General features: G+C 46.2%; 1 pseudogene across 1 annotated transcript; it reads right to left on the bottom strand.

Annotated features, from left to right (window-relative positions):
- Positions 1-1,402: 1,402 nt before the first annotated feature.
- On the bottom strand, positions 1,403-6,534 carry LOC148145169 (uncharacterized; annotated as a pseudogene). Its single transcript, XR_015751011.1, has 2 exons — positions 6,031-6,534; positions 1,403-3,680 (listed from the first exon to the last, which is right to left on the bottom strand). The product of XR_015751011.1 is annotated as an uncharacterized LOC148145169 (transcript).
- Between the last annotated feature and the right edge of the window lie 4,086 nt (positions 6,535-10,620).

Raw genomic sequence — 10,620 nt, 5'->3', positions numbered from 1 at the left:
AGATCCCTCGGAAAAGATCCGTAAGGCACTGCTGTACAAAGGGTCAAAAATCATGTTTTCCAGGATTTCTCTGCAGCTGTAATTCGAAAGAGGAAGTCCTTCAATGAAGTTAAAAAGATGCTGAGGAACCTGGGCATCCAATACTCCATGAGATACCCCGCAGTGCTCCGTTTCAGCCACGAGGACTCAGTTTAAACATTTGACTCAGCGAATAAAGCTAAACATTTTGTAGACACTTTAAAATAGACGGATTGGCCTGAAGAATACGGTTTAATGTTTGTTCTCTTTCTATCATTCCCCATGCTTTCCTTTCCTTTTTTTTATTCCTTTCTTTCTCCCTAATACTTTCCTTGTTGGAAAGGGGGGAAAGACCTTGGAATAAGTTGTTCCTTTTTTTTAATAACTGGATTTTCTGATGGGAAATTTTGTGGATGTTCTTTGTTGTCTCTCCCCTTTTTCTTTTTTGTTCTGTTTCTCTTTTAGTCACAAGTCAGGGTGATATGAAGCCAGGGATGGGTGGAGTGCACATCCTCACTTTGATTTCCTGTTGATTTCAGGATCATCTCCTTGTTTTTTTCTGGCCTTAGGCTGGGGCACAGTCTGGGTTTGAAGGAGCTGTGAAGGAGGGGATGGTTAGGATGAGTGCCCCCTATGGGCAGGGGGAAGAGTCTTCTATTCAAAGTTTTATAGTTGATTTTCTTTGTAGTTTTTTGGTAGTAATAGTTGTTTATATTTATGATAGAGTAGTTTTTGTATATATAGTTCTTTGACTCTATGAGTCTTTATTTACTTCTGCTCGGCGCTTTGTAAGCAGGGTTCTCCCTCTGAGGGGTTGAAGGGTGTCTGAAAGGGGATATGGCTACGTGTCTTATTAAATGGTGCACCTGGAACATTAAGGAAAATCAGTCACCTGTTAAAAGGAAAAAGGTGCTTTCGAGCCTTAAGAGGGAAAGGGTTGATATCGCTTTGTTGCAGGAAACCCATCTTGATGATGGGGAATACCTGAAATAACAACAGGAGGGTTATGACAGGGTATTCTTTTCATCCTTTACTATTAAAAGTAGGGGAGTGGCAGCCCTACTTGAGTTATTTGGATATAGATTTGTCAGTTATCTTAACTAGGGTATTTGTTTAACCAGGATGGTTAGATTTGTCAAGCCCTGGACCCTGGAGGGGGTCTCCTGAGTTAACACACGTATATATACAATGCTCCCGTTCCTTTGTTTGGGAACTTTGTGTTGAGCATAGCTGTTCTGTATTTTGTGGGGTTTTTGGGGGGGTTTTTTGCCTTTTTTTGGTGTTGCTTTGTACAGTGTTAGGGTTTGTCTTGTATTCTTGTCATGATTTGGAGATGCCGGTGTTGGACTGGGATGTACAAAGTTAAAAATCACACAACACCAGGTTATAGTCCAACAGGTTTAATTGGAAGCACACTAGCATTCGGAGCGACGCTCCTTCATCCGGTGGTAGTGGAGGGCTCAATCCTAACACAGAATTTATAGCAAAAATTTACAGTGTGATGTAACTGAAATTATGCATTAAAAAATTGATTGTCTGTTAAGCCTTTCATCTGTTAGAATACCGTGATAGTTTCACATCTTTCATGTGTAAATCACAAAACCTTTTATTGAAAAAGTTGCATTCTCGGATTAGCTGTTAACAATGGTGATAGCTAGACAATGTGTTGAAGGTTCTGGATTAGTGGTGCTGTAAGAGCACAGCAGTTCAGGCAGCATCCGAGCAGCAGTAAAATCGACGTTTCGAGCAAAAGCCCTTCATCAGGAATAAAGGCAGAGAGCCTGAAGCGTGGAGAGATAAGCTAGAGGAGGGTGGGGGTGCGGAGAAAGTAGCACAGAGTACAATAGGTGAGTGGGGGAGGGGATGAGGTGATAGGTCGGGGGGAGGGTAGAGTGGATAGGTGGAAAAGAAATAGGCAGGTAGGACAAGTCATGGGGACAGTGCTGAGCTGGAGGTTTGGAACTAGGCTGAGGTGGGGGAAGGGGAAACGAGGAAACTGTTGAAGTCCACATTGATGCCCTGGGGTTGAAGTGTTCCGAGGCAGAAGATGAGGCGTTCTTCCTCCAGACATCTGGTGGTGAGGGAGCGGCGGTGAAGGAGGCCCAGGACCTCCATGTCCTCGGCAGAGTGGGAGGGGGAGTTGAAATGTTGGGCCACGGGGCTGTGTGGTTGATTGGTGCGGGTGTCCCGGAGATGTTCCCTAAAGCGCTCTGCTAGGAGGCGTCCAGTCTCCCCAATGTAGAGGAGACCGCATCGGGAGCAACGGATACAATAAATGGTATTAGTGGATGTGCAGACAAAACCTTGATGGAAATGGAAGGCTCCATTACGGACTTGGATGGAGGTGAGGGAGGAGGTGTGGGTGCAGGTTTTACAATTCCTGTGGTGGTAGTGGAAGGTGCCAGGATGGGAGGGTGGGTTGTAGGGAGGCGTGGACCTGACTAGGTAGTCACGGAGGAACGGTCTTTGCAGAAGGAGGAAAGGGGTGGGAGGGAAATATATCCCTGGTGGTGGGGTCTTTTTGGAGGTTGGGTAAATGTCGGCAGATGATTTGGTTTATGCGAAGGTTGGTAGGGTGGAAGGTGAGCACCAGGGGCGTTCTGTCCTTGTTACGGTCGGAGGGGTGGGGTCTGAGGGCGGAGGTGCGGGATGTGGACGAGATGCGTTGGAGGGCATCTTTAACCACGTGGGAAGTGAAATTGTGGCCTCTAAAGAAGGAGGCCATCTGGTGTGTTCTGTGGTGGAACTGGTCCTCCTGGGAGCAGATACGGCGGAGGCGGAGGAATTGGGAATACGGGATGACATTTTTGCAAGAGGTAGGGTGGGAAGAGGTGTTATCCAGGTAGCTGTGGGAGTCGGTGAGTTTGTAAAAAATGTCAGTGTCAAGTCGGTCGTCATTAATGGAGATGTAGAGGTCCAGGAAGGGGATGGAGGTGTCAGAGCTCCAGGTAAATTTAAGGTCAGGGTGGAATGTGTTGGTGAAGTTGATGAATTGCTAAACTTCCTCGCAGGAGCACGAGGTGGTGCCAATGCAGACATCAATGTAGCGGAGGAAGAAGTGGAGAGTGGTGTTGGCCCCCTGTGTTCTCTGTCTATGACCTGATGTTTAGATTGATTCTAATCTAAAAAGTGAGATAATGGAGTTTTACATGAATTCATGCAGTTTTTGAGCTCAGAGTTCAACATGAATGCATGCAGTTTTTGAGCAAAGTACAATGTAACCCTGCAAGTACAAATTCACCCCACAAAATATATGTGTGCATGTGGGTCTTTGTCTGTCTGTGTCTGCATGCAATCATGTAGAACTCTGAGCTCAAAACCTGCATGAATTCATGTAAAACTCCGTTATCTCACTTTTTAGATTAGAATCAATCTAAATATCATGGCATAGACAGAGAACACAGGGGGCCAACACCTTCAACAAATTAACAAGCTGGTCAGGTGTCAGTGTCTGCAGCACACTCAGGGCTTATTTACTTTTGCAAAGATAGCCTGAAAGAGTTTCCCCTTGTCTTGTTTGTGGTCCATGTACACATCGATAAATCCCGTGTCACGGAGCGCAGCCATGTATGGCTCAGGTGGCCATTTTGTGTCCTTCAACAATCCAGCAGCAACGACTTTCTTCAGAGCTTCCAGGGTCAAGGTGGTGACCATCAGCCCCCCTGTCAAATAACAGATAAATACTCAGCTTTCTGAATTCTTGGAAGGTATGTAAAGAAGGAATCGCAATGTCAAGATCTTCTAGTGAAGAAGTAATCACACCAGTGGAGTCAAGATGGTGGGGATTTGGAAGCAGATATAGCAGCCTACTGTCCTCTGAGGTGAGGGAACAGAAGTTAAGTGGGAAGTGGAAACAGTCACGAGCTGGGATTTTCGAGGGGACTTCTTCTTATCGAGCTCAGACACTTATTCCTTGACCATCAAAACAAATGTGGAAGACCAATTAGAAGGCTTCCAGCATTGGAAGAGCAGCTGATTGTAAGGGAAGATAACAAAAGACAGAGGGCTTCAAGATGGAGATCCCTTTCTGTGAATGTGTCAAAGTTTTAATGAAAAAAACGATTCAGCAAACAGGCCAGCAATGAAGGGAAGCTGGGGAGTGCCCCTTCAAGTTGGCTCATGGCTGCTCTGGTGACTCAGGGAGTAGGGGGAAGTCTCTGGGAGAGGGCAGTTTCCTGCTGGAAAGCAGCTTCCTTGAATTGGCTACTGTTAATGAGCTACCCACACGTGAAAGAATGGCCTTGAGGCAGGAAGGATCCTCAGGTCCGCATGTCAGCCAGTGGGGCGATTTGTAGCTACAGCCCTCATCCCATCATGGTGGGTACCAAATATCCTGCCTACTGCCTGGATTGTCTAACTCTGGAAGAATCAGGGTTGTGATGAACAGGAGGTTGTGGATAATTAAGGGCAGGAGGAGTATTGGCCTCTACCTATTGCCCCTCCCTACCACCTCATTGCACTGGGTTCACTGCACATTGACACCTCAGAATGCATGAACAATCCATAGCAAAGTCAAGTAGCAGCTTTCAAGGAATTGCTACTGGTCCAGAAATCTGAGAGGTTCAGTCAGTCGAGTATGGTGTTTTAGCCCACAGCTTTGAAGCTGCTCAATGATGGTTATGGATCAGCTTCTGGCAATCTGTATCCAGACAATGGAAGATCTCTGGGCAAGAGATTACCAATTAACCCCCCAGTCCTCCCAAAATACAGACCATTGAGCTTCTTAGCAGATTGTCACCCCGTAACTAAAAGCTCCTCAGTCAGACAGACTTGTTAACAATTCTTGGTAATGACACCCACTTCTCGTTGCACATGTACACTTGCTGCAATCAAGAAGTTATGAAGGTCAAGCAGAGAGGTCAGGACTGACTTTCTTGAAGAGAACAGATTCAATCAAAATACTGGAAATCACAATGGATGTGGTCAGAGTAAATAGGGAGAAAATGTTCCCATTTGCGAAAATATCGAGAATGAGAAGGCACTGATGGTTTGTAATTGGCAAAAGAAGCAAAAATGACATGAGAAAACCTTTTCCATGCAGCGAATGACACCAGGAATCGTGGGGTCTGATTTCCAGAGCAGTACCCCAGTGAATTGTAACAATGGGCTGAGCTCCTCCTCTTATATTGTACTATTGATTAGATTACATTACAGTGTGGAAACAGGCCCTTCGGCCCAACAAGTCCACACCGACCCGCCGAAGCGCAACCCACCCATACATTTACCCCGTACCTAACACTATGGGCTATTTAGCATGGCCAGTTCACCTGACCTACACATCTTTGGACTGTGGGAGGAAACCGGAGCACCCGGAGGAAACCCACGCAGACATGGGGAGAACGTGCAAACTCCACACAGCCAGTCGCCTGAGGCGGGAATTGAACCCGGGTCTCAGGCGCTGTGAGGCAGCAGTGCTAAACACAGTGCTACCGTGCCACCCACTTGACTATATTGTTGTAATTATTGACTGATTACATAATTATTGGGCGTGGATTCTATTTTTAAAGATGCTTTTCCTCGACCAGAGAATCTGTGGCTGCTGGTCAGGATGGTGAGGGAGTTATATGGATGGGGTAAGGAGAGGTTACAGAAGAGTGTCCATTCATGCACCAGTCCCTCATAGTTCCAGAAGAAAACTCACATACGTCGTTTAGCTATTGTAGTCTCTCTAACTTTAAGTAAATCTGCGTTTGACTACCAGGCTAATCAGTGACATGTCAATCAAGGGAGATTAGTTGATATGTGACCCCACCATTCCATCCTGACTGCACCATTTCCCTTGAGGTATAGGATTTTTCAGAATTGACCAGCACAACACTCTCTGAATTAGTGGTGCTGGAAGAGCACAGCAGTTCAGGCAGCATCCAAAGAGCTTCGAAAGCCCTTTTGCCCGAAACGTCAATTTCGAAGCTCTTTGGATGCTGCCTGAACTGCTGTGCTCTTCCAGCACACTGATCCAGAATCTGGTTTCCAGCATCTGCAGTCATTGTTTTTACCAGCACAACACTCTACCTGGTTTCATAACTCGGTAAATCTCTCTGCATCCAGATTGCAGATCAGGCCAGTAGTAGTAACAGTTGCAGTGAAATACTCTGTCCACCACGTTGTCTTCCAGAGGGATATGTTCCACACTGCCGTGAAACAATGTCACCTTCCCGGTCTGAATATCAGGCTGCAACCTCCTGCTGGCTACACGGTACATGTATTCAGAGTAATCCAGCCCATAGAGCTTGCCCTACGGCAGCGTAAGGCGTTTAGCAGCTTCCTGCAGACCGAGCCCTGGTCCAAAGCCCAGTTCCAGCACCACACTCTCAGGCTGAATGTCACACAGTTTGACAGCATTCACTTCCACCAATTTACCCTTCCCCTCTAAGAACTTTTTCACCATCCATCCCCAGGGACCCTGCGTTGGTTTGCTCAGTTGTTTGGTGAGGTGATCGAAAAGCATTGCTGCTGCTCACAGAGCTGTGAAAAGTTCCCCTTCCTGTTGCACAACGTGGAACCTCAGCCTTGATGGATGATTGACACAACACCAGGTTAGTCTAACAGGTTTAATTGGAGGCACACTAGACCTTTTGGACTATAACCTGGTGTTGTGTGATGTTTAACTTTGTACACCCCAGTCCAACACCAGCATCTCCAAATCATGGATGATTGACAGCTTGGATGACGATACACTGTGATCCCAGCATCAGTTTACAACCAGACTGAGCCAGTCAGCTGGGCTGAGAGTGTGTACATTAAACTGTTGTTGTTCAGTGACAGTGCTGAGCAAACAGACTGAAAGCAGCCAGAGCACAGCGAGACTCAGAGAAAGGGAGCGGGGGGGGGGGATTGTTCTGAACAGCTCTGCTCCAACTCCTGGGCAGCTCAACATCTCTGTGAGACACATTGCTCTCACTTGGCGAAAGTGAGTACTGCAGATGCTGGAGATTAGAGTCAATAGTATGGTGCTGGAAAAGCACAGCAGGTCAGGCAGCATCCGAAGAGCAGGAATATCGATGTTTCGGGCAAAAGCACGATATCCTTGATTCACATTGTTCTCACTGCAGCTCACAGCAGCAGAACCCAGACTGGTTTCCATACCAAAAGGGCCTCTTACAAGGCAACAAGTAAAACAAATACTTCCAACATGCCCTGTAGGGACAGGAAGGATACGAAACCTCAACAGATTGCAAAGGGGTAGGAGGTCGCAGCCCATACTCTTTAAATTCACCAGTGGGATGTGAGCATCACTGGCTGGCCTTGATCTGATTGCAGTTCAGAGGGCAACCACATTGCTGTCACTCTGGAGTCACAGGTAGGCCAGACCAGGTACAAACAGCAGAATTCTCTCCCTGAAGGACATTAGTAAACCAGAATAGTTTCTTTTGACAATCAACAACAGTTTCACAATCATCAGGTGATTCATAATTCCAGATTTTAAAAATTGAATTCAAATTTCACCATGTGCTGTGCCAAGATTCAAACTCACATCCCCAGATCATTAGCTGAGTTTCTGGATTAATACTCCAGTGATAAGACTCTATCATCACATTCCCAGATGGCACAATGGGCGCTCGGAATTATATAATGGAATCATTGAGTAAAACACAGGAGGTGGTGACTCGGCCAATGTATCTGTTCTGAATCTCTGAAGATTCGTGGGTGGCACGGTGGCACAGTGGTTAGCACTGCTGCCTCACAGCGCCAGAGACCCGGGTTCAATTCCCGACTCAGGCGACTGACTGTGTGGAGTTTGCACGTTCTCCCCGTGTCTGCGTGGGTTTCCTCCGGGTGCTCTGGTTTCCTCCCACAGTCCAAAGATGTGCAGGGTCAGGTGAATTGGCCAGACTAAATTGCCCGTAGTCTTAGGTAAGGGGTAAATGTAGGGGAATGGGTGGGTCGGTGGGTCGGTGTGGACTTGTTGGGCCGAAGGGCCTGTTTCCACACTGTAATATAATCTAATCTAATCTAATAATCAATTCAGCCAGTGCCTTTCTCCCGTTGCTCTGCTAATTTCACATCATGATGTAATTTCTTATTGAAGGACTTGGTTGGCCCTGTCCCAACCCTACACTCAGGCAATGCTTTCCAGATCCTGACCACCTCATGTCGCCATCATTTCTTTCACAGAATACTTGCTATCTGGGTTCTCTGCATCTTGATCCCACATTGGGAATAGGAACGGTTTTGTCCCATCCATTCTGTACAAACACGATTATTTTGAACATTTCAATCAAATCTCTTCTCAAGTTTCTGTTCACCAAGGAAACCAGTTCCAACTTCTCCAATGTCCCCATAGAACGGACGTTCCTCACCCAGGGATAGATCAAGAACTAAACAGCACCGATTGAAAGCAGTTGGCAAAAGAAACAAAAATGATAAGAAGACACTTTCCATGCAGCAAGTGGTTAGGGTCGAGGTCACAGTGTCTGAGAGTGTGGTGTGGGCAGGTTCGACCAAGGCTTTTGAAAGGAAATTGAGATAGTGTCCGGAAAGGTTCGAGTGTGCAGGGCTGGATGAGGATGGTAACTGAGGCAAAGACAGTAAAATGTACAGTAGGAAGGCCAGTGCCATGGCCGAATGGCCTCCTGTTGTGCTATAGCAATTTTCTAGGAGGCTTCAAAATTTGCTTTATCCAGGAAATCACCCGAACAGGTTGTCTTGGCAACATGCCATTCAAAAACAAGAAAGCTGCAGGGAGTGCTGCCAGGACTCCACAGTTTACAGCACATTGGTCTGGATATTCCCGAGAGTGGCACCCACTGTCGGGATTTTCCTTTCCATTAACACTGAGCTCTGCATTTCTAGCTGGAAATTCTGATCCCAGCTCCTTCATACATTCAGGACAAAGCTGAAATGAACCCAGCTCCCTATGGGGCAGGATAGTTAACATAGAACAGTATAGCACAGGTCAGGCTCTTCGGTCCCCAATGTTGTGCCGACATTATATCCTACTCTAAGATCAAACGAAGCTACATACCCTACATTTTACTATCATCCATGTGCCTATCCAAGAGTCGCTTAAATGTCCCTAATGTATCTGACTCTACTCCCACTGCTGGCAGTGCATTCCACATACCCACCACTCTCTGACATCTCACCTAAAACCTTCCTCCAATCACCTTAAAAGTATGTCCCCTCCTGATAGCCATTTCTACCCTGGGAAAAAGTCTCTGACTATCCACTCTATCTATACCTCATCATCTTGTAAACCTCTTCCAAATCACACCTCTCATCCTTTTTCGCTCCAGAGAGAAAAGCCCTAGCTCCCTCAACCTTTCCTCATAAGACACGCCTTCCAATCCAGGCAGCATCCTGGTAAATATCCTCTGCTCCCTTTCTAAAGATTCCAAATCCTTCCTATAATGAGGTGACCAGAACTGAACACAATATTCTAAGTGTGGTATAACCAGGAATTTATCGCAGCTTTACCTCACAGCTCTTAAACTCAATCCCCCACTAATGAAAGCCAATACACCATATGCCTTATTAACAACCCTATCAACTTGGGTGGCAACTTTGAGGGATTTATGGATGTGGACCCCCAAGATCACTCTGTTCCTCCACACTGCCAAGAATCCTGCTTCTAACACGGCAATTTGCGTTCAAATTCAACCTTGCAAAATGAATCACTTCACACTTTTCCTGGTTGAAATCCATCTGCCACTTCTCAGATCAGCTCTACATTCTGTCAATGACCCATTGCAACCTACAACAGCCCTCCACTCGATCCACCACTCCACCAACCTTCATGTCATTGGCAAACGTACTAACCCACCCGTCCACTTCCTCATCCAGGTCAATTATAAAAATCACAAAGAGCAGAGGTCCCAGAACAGATCCCTGCAGAACACTACTGGTCACCAAGCTACAGGCTAAATACTTTCCATCTACTAACACCCTCTGTCTTCTTTCGGTCAGCCAAATCTGTATCCAGGTAGCCAGATTTCCCTGCAACCCATGTCTCCTTACTTTCTGAATGAGCATACCATGGGGAACCTTATCAACTGGTGTATGAAATCCATATACACCGCATCCAATGTTCTACCTTCATCAATGTGATTTGTCACATCCTCAAAGAATTCAATAAGGCTTGAAGGCATAACCTGCCCCTCACAAAGCCATGCTGACTATGTCTAATCAAACTATGATTTTCCAGGTAATCATATGTCCTGTATCTCAAGCTCCTCTCCAATAATTTGCCCACCACAGACGTAAGACTAACTGGTTTGTCATTCCCAGGGTTATTCCTATTCCCTTTCTTGAACAAGGGAATAACATTTGCCACCCTCTGAATGCAAAGATCATTGCCAAAGGCGTAGCAATCTCTTCCAACGCTTCCTGTAGTAACCTTGGGTATATCCTATCTGGCCCAGGAAATTTATTTATCCTCATGTTTTTCAAAATTTCCAGAACATCCTCCTTCTTAACATCAACCTATTCGAGCGTATCAGCCTGTTTCATGCTGTCCTCACAAACGACAATGCCCTTCTCAAAAGTGAATATTGAAGAAAAGTATTCATTAAGGGCCTCCCCTACCTCCTCCGACTCCAGGCACAAGTTCCCTCTACCATCCCTGATCAGCCCTACCCTCACTCTGGCCATCCTGTTGTTCCT

The sequence above is a fragment of the Chiloscyllium plagiosum genome, unplaced genomic scaffold (assembly GCF_037043375.1).
Source record: "Chiloscyllium plagiosum isolate Xiang-an unplaced genomic scaffold, Cpla_swu_hap1 HiC_scaffold_26, whole genome shotgun sequence".
Taxonomy (NCBI): domain Eukaryota; kingdom Metazoa; phylum Chordata; class Chondrichthyes; order Orectolobiformes; family Hemiscylliidae; genus Chiloscyllium; species Chiloscyllium plagiosum.
Note: the sequence above shows the minus strand (reverse complement) of the source record. Positions and strands in the feature narration are given on the sequence as shown.